General features: G+C 32.8%; 1 long non-coding RNA gene across 3 annotated transcripts; it reads right to left on the bottom strand.

Annotated features, from left to right (window-relative positions):
• Positions 1-2,897: 2,897 nt before the first annotated feature.
• Positions 2,898-6,598, bottom strand: LOC131076590 (uncharacterized). Of its 3 annotated transcripts, none has more exons than XR_009113448.2 (4): positions 6,298-6,598; positions 5,917-5,978; positions 3,350-3,451; positions 2,898-3,130 (listed from the first exon to the last, which is right to left on the bottom strand). It is a non-coding gene; the product is annotated as an uncharacterized LOC131076590 (long non-coding RNA). The 3 variants fall into 3 exon arrangements; XR_009113449.2 differs by lacking the exon at positions 6,298-6,598 and adding an exon at positions 6,109-6,276; XR_009113447.2 differs by lacking the exon at positions 5,917-5,978.
• Between the last annotated feature and the right edge of the window lie 5,930 nt (positions 6,599-12,528).

Raw genomic sequence — 12,528 nt, 5'->3', positions numbered from 1 at the left:
TTAACTTTCAAACACACACTTTACATGATGTGAATGGTATAGTTAACTTTTAAGCACGCAAACAATAAATTGTCAAACTCACACAATAAATGTCAAAGATAATGTCAAAGATATTTCAAACAAACACACAAAGAATTCAAAATTCAATTCAAACACACATGCACACATGCACAAAAAAATGAAAGCTACAGTTAGTTCAAACACAAAATCGAACACTTGACAATGTTAACTTCCAAGCAAAGACATAGTGATGTAAATTCATAGTTAACTTTTACGCATGCAAACAGTAAATTGTAAATTGTCAAAGATATTTCAAAACAATGAATTCTATATTTGATTCAGACACACATGCTCAAAAAATTGAATGCTATAGTTAGTACAAACACAGGATCAGACACTTGACACAAAATGAATGACAAAGTCAACTTCCAAGGAAACACGCACATATCCACTTCACATGACATGAATGTCATAGTTCACTTTTAAGCATGCAAACAGTGAATTGTAAATTTAAAAGTTCTTCCAAAATACACAGTGAATAGTCATACACCAGAAATAGATAACAATTAACTTTCAAACACACACTTTACATGATGTGAATGGCATAGTTAACTTTTAAGCATGCAAACAATAAATTGTCAAACTCACACAATAAATGTCAAAGATCATGCCAAAGATATTTCAAACAAACACACAAAGAATTCAAAATTCAATTCAAACATACATGCACACATGCACAAAAAATTGAAAGCTACAGTTAGTTCAAACACAAAATCGAACACTTCGATCGCCACAAAGAAATGATAGGGGCTAATAGACAACGTTAACTTCCTAGCAAAGACACAGTGATGTAAATGTCATAGTTAATTCAAACACACATGCACACATGCACAAAAAATTGAAAGCTACAGTTAGTTCAAACACAAAATCGAACACTTAGACAACGTTAACTTCCAAGCAAAGACACGGTGATGTAAATGTCATAGTTAACTTTTACGCATGCAAACAAATTGTAAATTTAAAATACACACTGAATATTAAAAAAATTTCAAACTCACACAATAACTATCGAAGTTCTTTCAAAAATACACAGAGAATGCCAAAGATATTTCAAACAAACGCACACAATGAATTCTAAATTTAATTCAGACACACATGCACACTCATGCACAAAAAATTGAATGCTACAATTAGTTTAAACATAAAATCACACACTTCACACAAAATTAATGACAAAGTTAACTTCTAGGCAAACACGCATCCACTTCAAATTAGTTCACTTTTTTAAGCAAGCAAACAGTTCTTCCAAAATACACAGTGAATAGTCATACACCAAAAATGGATGACAAACTTAACCTTCAAACACACAATTCACAAGATGTGAACATAGTTAACTTTTAAGCATGCAAACAGTAAATTGCAAATTTAAAAAACTCATCCAAAATACACAAAGTGAATATTAAAAAAAAAATTCAAACTCACACACAATAAACGTCAAAGTTCTTTCAAACATATACACACTATGCCAAAGATAATTCAAACAAACACACAATGAATTCTAAATTTAATTCAGAGACGCATGCACACTCATGCAAAAAATTGAATGCTACAGTTAGTTCAAACACTTACAAAATGAATGACAAAGCAAACACGCACACATTCTCTTCACATAACATGAATGTCATAGTTAACTTTTAAGCATGCAAAAAATGAATTGTAAATTAAAAAGTTCTAAAATACACAGTGAATAGTCATACACTAAAAATGGCATTCAAACGCACACTTCACATGATGTGAATGCCATAGTTAACTATATAGTAAATATTAAAAAAAATTCAAACACACACAATAAATGTCAAAGTTCTTTCAAACAAACACACACGCCAAAGATATTTCAAAGAAACACACTATAAATTCTAAATTTAATTCAGAAATACATTCACACTCAAACACAGAATCAGACACTTCACACAAAATGAATGACAAAGTTAACTTCCAAGCAAACACACACACATCCACTTCACATGACATGAATGTCATAGTTCACTTTTACACATGAAAACAGAATTGTAATTTTAAAAGTTCTTCCAAAATACACAATAAATAGTCATAAACCAAAAATGGATGACAAACACACACTTCACACATGATGTGAATGTCATAGTTAACTTTTAAGCATGCAAACAGTAAATTGTAAATTTAATTCAGACACACATGCACACTCACAATGAACATTTTCAAACCTCACTCCCCTTAGCAACTCACCCTAAGTCTATTAAAACACACAATGCACAATGCGAACATCACCAAGGAAGTATATTGTGCATACACTCCACATAAAATGAATTTCATTTTCAATACATACACCTCACACAAAATGATAGTTAATGTACACTCATACACCAAAAATTGAATATCAGAGAAAGTATTTTCAAACACTTCACACAAAGTGAAGGACAATGTTAACTTTCAAACACACACATCCACTTTACATGAAGTGAATATTATAGTTAATTTTCAAACACACGCGCGAAGTGAATGTCAAAGTTAGTTCATACACATTCCCCAAACACAAAATGAATGCCAAAATCTCACTAAACAATAAATAGATGACAAAGTGAAACACACTAAAGTAAATGAACTGCATAGTTTAAATAAACAAGCAGATGCCAAACTTTGAACACATACAAAAGTAAAAGCCAAAGCTAAAACACGCACTTCATATAAACTATAAATGCAAACAAAATGAATTCCATTTTTCAAAGATAAGAAATCAATTTCAAAGTTCCAACCCAAACATCACACAAATTACTAAATTGCATTATGATTAAGGAACATTCAAAATTTGTTAAAATAGTGAACTAAAAATCATTATAAACGAGACAGAGAGTAGAAGATTGGCTTGCAAAAGTATATATTCCTTTACAATATGATCTTCAAGACACAAAGTTCCACATGATTTTCTTATTAATGAATAGAATTTCCATGACATTTTCATATTAACCTATTCTATCGAAAGAAGTAGCACTCACCAAACTTCCCTGATTAAACACCCACCCAAGCATCACATAGTAGCTGCCAATACTGATGTAAGCAACAAAAGATTGCCATCCTGGGCCAACCGCTACTCCTGAAACATAATAAAGAAAAATAATAAGCAATCAGACTCATATAGGAGTAGAAATTGCTTATAACTCCTAACTGTAATTGCAGTCTTTATATTCTTTTTGAAATACAATGTTACCAGCGTGGTCGGAAACATGTTTGATTCATATAAATAGAAGTAATAAAAACAGGGCTGTGAGTATTTTATGAATGCTTACACCCATAGAAAGTGAAACTGCTTTACCTGAAAGCACGAGCTGAACACTGTTGAGGAGGATAGTATAGGTCAGCAAAATGGACAACTCAGAACAATTGTGGAACTACTTGCGAAGGCCAGAGCAATTTCCTGGAGAAACACGGTCGAACAAATTGTAGAAAATTTAGCTCCTCTGCCATTTACAAGCAAACAAATCTATACAATTAAATCCACACCTCATTAGCCACCCAAACAATGTATTTACAAGCAAATAAATCCATACAACAATTAAATCCATAGAAAAGAAGATATAGAGTTATTTGACACTACGCTATTGACTCAATTGAAGCAAATTTTACGAAAATTCAACATTTATAATTTACAGAGCTCATGGTTCCATTCAACGGAGCAACGACTGGAGGGGGCAGCAGTTAATTGTAGTAATAGCTTAAACTCAAAACACATTGAACACAATGAACAGTGCATTATCGTAGAACTTTCACTCTAGACATACAAAGAAAAGATGGAGACTATTTATTCAAAAATAGTTAGAGACTTAAAAGCTTTATAACAATCTATTTAGATATTTGATTAATTGTTCATTATATTCGGTTGCCCTATGTGGAACTGTCTCTCAAAGAAATTGTACAAGAATTTATCATAAAAATAGGATAAAGAATTTCATTAAAATCAATGCACTTCAAAATATTAGCGCTGCTAGTGATTTTTCCATATTAGCACTGAAATGAGAAAATCATAATAAATCAATGTACTTCAACATTATAGAAAATTTTCAAAGAGAACTGAGATCCCACCAACTAGAAATGTAAGGAAAAGAAAAAAACATCCCCACTGAAGACATAGGCCCTCGATGGTCCATCAAAGCACCATCATGGAATCTTGCGATGCATAAGGAATAGACTGAACACATAAGATTGTAATAATTATTTTCTTGCACATAAGGACTGCACAACAAAGAGTAATAGGGAATTCCAAGCTCTGTTTTGGTTACTGCGCACACATTTACACCAAGAATTTATGAGCAATATATAAGCTCTACCTATGAAAACAAAGCATTTAAGGCAAGGTATGAGCAAGTAAGTCATCTAGTCCAAATCAACTCTGGACATGAATAGGAAGCATGACCAAATGAGGAACCTCACAGGTAAGTACATGCCAAACTAACAGATACAACGTGAGTCTGGGGTCAAATTAAAGACAAACAGCAAACAGAAGACTCTTGAAGCAAAATCAAAATGATCAATTCAATATTCACATGAATGAATACGAGCAATCAATGCTAGACCAATAAAACACAAAGCTCAAAAACGAATACGCACAATGTGACCACCAACATAACAAACAGAGTTAATAAAATCTTAGTCTGGACTTTGCTATAATTCAAGGATCTAGATGTGAGCTCTTGAGTTTATTTGAACTCGCTGAAGATTTTAAATATAGATACACGGTTTTACTTTTTACCTTATTATCCACAAATCTCATGATGTAACTAAACTCAAATGTATGCAAGTTTTTGATTCCAAGGATAACATTAGGTTCCGTCCTAACCTGTAAGTTTAAATCCTTATGTATTCTAATTTCTGTTCTACTGAGAATTTAAAATCTAGTATTACATGCTTATTGCAACCATAGATAAACGTATGACTTTAAAAATATGGAAATCCTGGTTTTTCAATGAGATTCTCAATTTTCACCTCAAATATAACATTTGGCTAGCACTTGGCCAATGTTTATAAAATTTCTAGCCTATGAGTTCTTGTGAGTTCCTAGTAAAAAGCCAAATGTAATACACAGGTTTAGTGAGGGGGCATTCTCAATTTTCAACTCACAAACAGGATTAGTGAGGCTTAGGAATCCAAAATAATGAGGATTGAAATCCATGGGTTTAACACTATCAGTATAATAGAATTAAGAAAATTAAGAAAGATCTTAGATCTTAAAGGGAATTCAACAGTGAGTCTTGGACAATAAGAACATTCACATAAATGAAGAAGAACATTCAATAACAGATCAATTGATACAAAGATCCCAAAACAGAATATGCACAATGCGAACACCAACATAACAAACAGAGTCAGGCAGAATATTGAACTCAAGTAAATAAAGCCTTCCACTCTTCTATTATGGATATGAAGAAGACAAACCATGCAAGGAGGACACGACTATGAGAGCAAAGTACAGCTTAGATGTTCAACCAGCAATATGCACCTTCAGCAAACCAGAAAATAAACCATGACCTCTTATGTAGAATGCTAATGATGGAGATCCTGTGCAATCTTTAAAATAACAATGGTTTTGGCTACCTAAACAAAGAAAATGACTTTTCACTCCTTATTTATGATGACAAGAAAAGTTGGTGTAACACTTTCACAATGCTATTGTCAAGAAACTGGCAGCGAGGAGAAGAAAGAAGTAAGAAATGCCTCTGTGTTCTAAAAGTTATGCCCAAAATAATTAGGTTAAAAAACATTGCTAAATTAGACTAAGCAGAATAACGGTTACATTGCCACACAAAAAGAAAAGATTCGGAAGACATCCTACTTCTTATAGTTTGGAATCAAGTGGAAAGGAACCTCAATAGATGATGTACTTACAGTATTTTCCTCGCCAAAACTCCAATCAGCCACTGTGTAGTTCTCCTCACTGTTCCTCTCCTCTGTGCCCCATTCAAAAATGACACAAAACATACAAAATACAATGAAAATTGAAAAGAAAAAAAAATCCAAACACAAATAAGAAAATAGAATACAAACACAAAAACACAAGAATAAAAAGGAAAAACATACCACTCAGAAGCAAGAGGAAGAAAGGAGGCATGGCCATGCCAGAACATGACAATAATAGGCAAGCCAGAAACATGACAATAAAAGACAAACAAAACCAAAAGCCAGAATAGGGCACAATCTGTCCCAGATTTTCAAATGAAATGCCTATAAATAGAAGAGGTGAAAGCGTTTTTTTTAACGGTAACATACAGAATTAACGATCGTCGTTGATTTTGTCTCATCTCAACCGTTGAGGCACGCTCCGCTCCACTGTACCGTTGAGGCACGCTCTGCTCTAGACCGTTGAAGCACGCTCCGCTCCATTGTACCGTTGAGGCACCCTCCACTCTAGACCGTTGAGGCACGCTGCACTGGAACGAGAACAAAATTTCAAACGTGTTCATCCCCTGTTTGTAATTCCAGAGGAAAGTCATTAACCAGGCGCATGAAAGCTGTAAATACTTTATTTTGTTCGCATCATGTCCTATGCATTCCTTATTTTGCTATTTGGTAATGCACAAATGAGCAAAGTCTTGATGAATGATTATTGTCATGTGTCCAATTAATTAATGTTATAAAAAAATAAAAAAATAAAAAATTAATGTAGAATCGTGTGAATTAACTAATGTTTGATGTACCCAAGCTCAATAATTAAGTGTACGTTTTTATTTATTTTTATTGAAACAAAATAGATATAATAAATTAAAAATCAATGATTATTAGCAATAGTAGAATGATGGTTCAAAATAATATATATATATATAAAACAAAACAAAAAACATAATCAATAAATATATCACAGGTAGTATTAATAGTAGTATAATAACAATAAAATTAATCACGGCAACAATGGTAATAGTATAGCAACAATAAAATTAATCATGACAAGAGTGATAGTAGTATAATAACAATAAATATATAGCGAATGATATAAATTCTATAGCAATTAATGCTAACAACAATTTAAATATTTTAATTTCAATTTCAATTTTAATACAAGGTTGCAAGCTTCAAAATTTTCAATACAACCTATTCTCTCTATTTAGATGCCACATAGATGGCAAGACACATACAATAGCTCTTTTCTAGAGGGATAGAAGTCCAATTTTATACTTCAAAAAAAATTAGATCAAAACATCATAACAATTACATAACTAATGGTAAGTTGGGTCCTATTATTTCATACTAAATAATCAGTTGTTTGGCTTGTGGGGTGATCCAAAGTTATATTATTAGTCCGATCTATAATTATTGTGTAAGTTTTTTAATTAAAATCACAATCCTTCCAATTAATGATAATAAAAATTCATATGTTAAAACTATATTTGGATGGAACATTGTTATTTTATTAACAAAAATTATGAAGTCCATAAGTTCTATTAAATGTTTGCAAATGCTAGTAGACATGGTGGCTAATACAACATTGTATAGCATGCTAGGAAGGCATGGAATTCAAGTCCATCATGTGTTTTCCTTTGTTTTAGATCTAAAAAATCCAAATATATCAAAATTAGTTGTGAAAAATATATTGGTAGGAAGTTGAATGTTCTAAGGCAAGTCTACAAATGGGATATGTGATTTTGAATAGTTGCATTTGAATTCTAGGGACCCTATGGATGGATTTCATCAATAGCATATCCTTAAGAAGGTGGGCATTCTTTCTCTAAAGGTGGATAGATAGGGAACTAAGGAACTTTATAACAAGTGTCATTCTATGGAAGAGTGTGTTTTGTGTTGAATTTTGCAACACAAGCACTTGTAAGATCAAACAAAAAACAAAAACACCTTCCATAAACAAGAGCTACACAAATGAATGCTATATTACTCAAAAACAAAGAATACATAATGAATTACAATTGTACAATGAGGTGCTTATAAAGAAAGTGCTATGCTAATTTAGGAGAATTTTAAAATGCAAACATGAGGAGCTGAAAAAAGCTCAACTCTAGCTAAACTAGATGCACAAAAGCCAAAAATAGATGCAAGAACTCCTAAGTGAACTTAAAGCATAAAAGGAAAAAAGAAAAAACATAAGTAGTTGTAAATAATGCAACTAATAGCTAAAAATGATCTGACCCCGCCCCCCCTTAAGTGAAACTTAGGATGAGTAAAACTCTAAATGCATGAATGCAGAAATGGGTCCTAACAACAAAAGGCCTAATTAGGTACCCATATACAAACCAATGAAGTCTCTCTAAGTGGAGAAAAGGAGAAAAACCGTGTGGGAAAAAAACCCTCTCCAAAAGCAGAGATGCAATGTATGAAAAGAACATGAACTGTTAAAAAAGGAAGGCCTCAAATAGACCCCCCAAGGACAACTTCCTTCACAAAAGTACAATCAATATTCCACCAATAAGAGAGAAAAAAGAGATGATGTATCCCCCTCCCCTAGAGAGAAGCTCCAATGTTAAAGATGAAGGCTTGAGGACAAAAGCTAAAGATGATCCAAGAGCGGCAAACCACATGTCTCCCCTTAGGAAGAAACAAAACCATTTACCAGGATCAAAGGAACTCCATGAAAGGAGATGGAAGGAATAATCTCAAGATGTGTGCCATAGAAGACTGCTCAACTATCCACATATATGAATTATGATGTGTGAGATCAATTGAAGTAAATCCAAACAATTGTGAAGATACTTGATGAACAACCTCTGAAGGCACTAAAGATGGGATGATAGGAATGCTGAATTTGCCATCAAAGAGGAAGTGAAGATCCTCAAATATGTCCTCAGTATCTATAATGTGTGACTTGATAAATAGCCCTACAATATCTAGCAAGAAGTCATCCTACAAAGTTGAAATTGGAAGGAAACAATCGAACTACTAAACTAGATCAATAGGGGCTATGCACGATCCAATACCTATCTGATCAAGAACAATAGAAGATGATGAAGACTGAGATGGTGTCTCAATATGAGGAATGAAATTTGAGTTGTAAGACTTGGCTCCATCAAAACATGAAAGACTTGTGATATACCCAAGCATCTGAAAAGTAACATGATATTAGGGTATGCAATCTGCATGTGCAAGGGGAATGACACAATTTGCTACAAGATCCTCTAGAAATAGAGAAATATGAGGGTCTCCATAGATCTCCCAAAAGCAAGTCCAAGTCTTATAGATATGGTTGAATATGGTGATGATCTAAAAAAGTTGTGCTCTTCTCTTGTAAACATGGTTGTAAGATTAAAATGAGGTGATTTATCTATTAATGTTCCTAATATTGTTATGGATAAAGGGGTATCTAAATTGGAAAATATGTGTGACCTTGTCCAAACATTAACAAGGTTTATTGTGTATCTCTGATGAATTTCATACCAAAGGGAAATTGGATGTTGCGACTATGTTGATTATTTTTTCTTTCTCATTTTTTTTACTTATAATATCTAAGCAATTTTCTTTTAGGGGGTCCTCGGTTCCTAGGGAAACCTTGCCTAGCTCTTAAAGGATGGGATCTTGGGTTCAACCAATCACAAGACACACTTAGTGTAGCTCATATATTAGTTTGGATATCAACTCTTCCTTTGGAATTCTAGAATGAATACATGTTTACAGTAATTGCTAGATCCTGCAACTAGCTACTCCCAATTGATCTAATTCATAGCTCTAAGAAAAGACTTGTTTGTGTAAGGATATGAGTGTATTTATCAAGAAATGGTTCTACCTTCCCTAGTGTCTATTTCTTTCCAAATTGGGGTGTGGAAATAAATTTCAGAGTTTAAATCCTCACCTTTTACTTGGTTTTAATGGAAGAGAATGGGACCTTTGGCTATGTTAGTGTAGGCTTTTTATTTTTCCTTATGTTAGGGGGTATTTATTTTCCCACACATATTATTTAAGCTTGCTTAGGTTATTCGAATTGGTTGATATGAGGACACATGGCAAAATACTCTAGCTACATGTGTAACTCCCATCTACTCATGGGTAGTTGAGTTGGACACCCACTTTTGGCTTGTTGTGCCACCTCACATAGCCACTATTTTGTCATTTTCTAAGTGGGTTAAATGCGATAGTTGGGTTTCTTACCTTCTTTTGACTTTATTTGTCACCTCTATTTTGACTTTATTCGTCACCTCTATAACTCTTTTTTTGTTTTAAGGTAAGGAGGTTATGCCACATGCTTTGGCATTTACCAAGTAGGTAAAACCTCCCACTTTTTATGGGGAGTGAGAGTTAATGCACCTCTTGGACATATATGCTATTATTTTTCTATATAATAAGCACTATACTCTCACCTTCACTAATTCAATGATAGCTCAATGAGAGTATTTTCAAAATTCTCTTCTATCTCTATTTTCTCTCACTTCATATTTATTTTCATTTAGATATTTTGATCTTTGGTCATCTATTGCTTGGAGTTGCATGTGATCTACGACTAACATCAAATCCTGACTCAATTCTTGTTTCTTACTCCTCACAAAATCTAATATGGTATCAAAGTCATGTTGTTTGGTATAACTCATTGTTTTTGTGATTTTTAGAGAGATTTGAGACTATTAGATAGCTAATATTTTTCTAAAAAATCAAGTATGCTCTTATCTTGCCTTCTAGTGTGACCTGGAGGATCAAAATAGTTTAAAGGAAAATAAGTTTCTAGTTAATCTCGTTTATATATACACGTATTCCTATGAGATCTGAGTTATTGTATTTATTAGTAGAACTGGAGTCTTTTTTCAGTATTTCCAAAGTGTCCAAAAGGCTTAAGAAAGTCAAAAGTGACTTTTATTTCACCAAAATCAAAGTTTGGAGGACATAGTTAAAATCAAAGTGAAAATAAAAAATATTTTTTTTACTAGAGTTATTATCAATTTGGCTTCAGAATTCCAACTTCCACTCATTTGCAGGAAAAACAATTTCTGGGTTTGCTTTCCAACATTGAATAACTTTTAGTTTTTTTCTCTTTTTTTTCCATAAAATTGGTAATTTTTGTAAATATTGAGTTTGAATTAGGCGTGAGCAATTTTGACTAGTAGATTTAGCAACTTTTCTAAAAATTGCATAACTTTTGCCTTGGGTGTCAGATTTTCACAAATGAGTATTGTTGTGCCTGTGAAGTGTGTACCTGTTATACCTGCAGCTGCAACACAAAACACTCAATAAATCATTAAAAGCAATGGTTAGAAAATTAATCAACAAAAGATAAAACCATAGCTAATCGCTCTATTGCCTCCTAGTGAATACGAGTATGAATTTTGCTCTCAGATCTGGTTATGCAAATTCTAGTGACTTGACTACACTTAAATGGAGGATTTAAATGATGAAGATGCATAAGCTAGCAATGATATCATGATTAAGCTAAATGATTTCATGATTATTCTAGAAAATAAGCTAGAATGAAGATGCAATTAAGATAAAATTGAACATGATAACAATGCTAAGAATGATTTGCTAAGAGCTATATGCCTATAATAACAATGCTTGAATGCAAATGAGATGGGATGATTATTGCTCCAAAATGGGGTCTATTTATAGGATTTCTAAGGCTAGGGGTGAGGTGGCAGGAATCAATGGTCAAGATTAAGTCTCAAGATATCAATGGTGAAATTGGAGGAGGTTGGCAAAGAGGTTGGATTAAAGGGAACATATGTCATCTTTATGGTGACAAGTGTCAAGAGGCTTCTAGAAGAGGTTGGATGAAAGGGAACATTTAGTGACAAGTGTCACAAAGATTCTATAAGAGGTTAGATGAAAGGGAACACTTAGTGACAAGTGTCACGAAGATTCTAGAAGAGGTTAGATGAAAGGGAACACTTAGTGACAAGTGTCACGAAGATTCTAGAAGAGGTTAGATGAAAGGGAACACTTAGTGACAAGTGTCACAAAGATTTGCTCATGAGAGGGTAAAGTGTTCAAGGAAAGGGGACATGTGGGTAAATGGAATGGGTTAGGTTTAGGAATGGTTGGGTTAGGTGGTTAAAAGTTAGGAGTATTTGAATTTACAAATTCAAATAATAAGAAAAGGCTAATTAATTTCAACAACTCATAATTGATTTGTTTTAATTAATTAGAGGATTAGAAGAAATGATTTTGATGGAGAAGAATTAATTAATTTGAATTAATTAATCAAAGGGGATTATTGAAATGAACCTATTAAATAAATCCTTAGATTTATTAATAAGTAGATGAAAAGGGGGGATTTAATCAAATTGTTGATGAATTCAATTAAATTGGCGAGGAGGATTAATTAAATAATTGCTTATTCAATTAATTATTTTCAGACCATTTTTAGGTGTATACAAGTACTTGAAGAAAATATGGGAATGAGTCTTTTCCATCCACATGGGTTTTATTGAAAATTTTTGTCATTTTCCATCAAATATTGTAGGTTGAATCAGCCACATATTTTTCTCTTCAATAGGCCATATCTTTCACCTTGGAACTTTTTTTTTTTAAAACAAATAGGCGTTGGAAAGATATTGAAGAGTATTACATAGCTATAAT

Source organism: Cryptomeria japonica, chromosome 10, assembly GCF_030272615.1.
Source record: "Cryptomeria japonica chromosome 10, Sugi_1.0, whole genome shotgun sequence".
Taxonomy (NCBI): domain Eukaryota; kingdom Viridiplantae; phylum Streptophyta; class Pinopsida; order Cupressales; family Cupressaceae; genus Cryptomeria; species Cryptomeria japonica.
Note: the sequence above shows the minus strand (reverse complement) of the source record. Positions and strands in the feature narration are given on the sequence as shown.